Genomic DNA, 1,285 nt, shown 5'->3' on the forward strand with positions numbered 1-1,285 from the left:
CCTTTTAAAATGACTGAAAAGTAGGACGACACAATATTAATATTATGGAGAGAATAAAATATATTTTTAAAATTAGATTTTCCAATAAATATATATATATATAAAATAATTAAAAAATTTATATTTAAATAAATTTAATAAGTCAAAAAAGAAAAGTTTAGGGACCAGTAACTTTATGGAATTTTGATCAGCATTTAACCAGTAGAGAAATGTGAATTATTAGATGAAATTTCACATCAATCTCACACCATTAACTTATCATTGATGACTATTTGATGGCTACTAATCACAAAAGTTGTTAGCCCCCTAGCATTCCTCATTCAAAAATTAGCGAGATAAAAATTTTCGCTTGAATCTTTGCATTTGTATCAAAAAAATTTGTCGCGCATTTCATTCCTACGAAAAAAATTGTCCGTTTTAGAATTCCCATTCGAAACTATCCGCGCCTTTGAACTTTGAAGATTGCCCAACACAAGAAACACAATTGCTTTCTAAAATAAGCATATATGATGTAAGGAGTTAATTACTAAGATCCCCAAAATATCTAAAGTAGTTGTAACTTGTAATACAATCAGCACGAAATTATGTTTTTATTTCAAAACGAAAATTGAATTATCGACATGTGATTAAGGAAAAATAAGTTTTTCGTGCTCAATCATGATCAAACCTTTAGATTCTATGTTTTAATTTAGTAGCATTCAAATCCGCTTATCTTAAATCCTTTCATATGACTTGCAAAAAAACATATCCCTACATAATACTAATATAATTGACATATTACCATTATTATATACTTCGATTAAATTCTCATTCATTTTTAATCAACCACGGTCCTGATGGCAACTTATATCAATGAAAATACAGCTATACACATGCTTTAAGCAAAATGACTTATTTGATAACAGTATTATTCGATCAAATTAATAAATCTCTTGTTTTACATGGTTTAGTTTGGACCCCAATAAAGAAATCAATTAATTAAATAATTAATTAATTAATTAACTTTCTACAATATGTGCTAATAAAGACGCATATCACAAAAGAGGTCAAGTGAAGCAATATCAATTTTGATCCTAATTAAAAACAGCTAGATGAGTGAATTGATTGATAGATGCAATCTTTGTCATGACCTCAAATGAAGTTGACATGGTTGGTAAAGTCCAAACAGGGAATGAGATAGATTCTTAGACGTTGCCCCAAAGGCGTGTAAAACAATGGTGGGGACATATCCACGTGGGCGAGTATAATATTCAAATCTAGCTAGCTTTTCTATGTGGATAAATAT

The sequence above is a fragment of the Arachis duranensis genome, chromosome 6 (assembly GCF_000817695.3).
Source record: "Arachis duranensis cultivar V14167 chromosome 6, aradu.V14167.gnm2.J7QH, whole genome shotgun sequence".
Classification (NCBI taxonomy): domain Eukaryota; kingdom Viridiplantae; phylum Streptophyta; class Magnoliopsida; order Fabales; family Fabaceae; genus Arachis; species Arachis duranensis.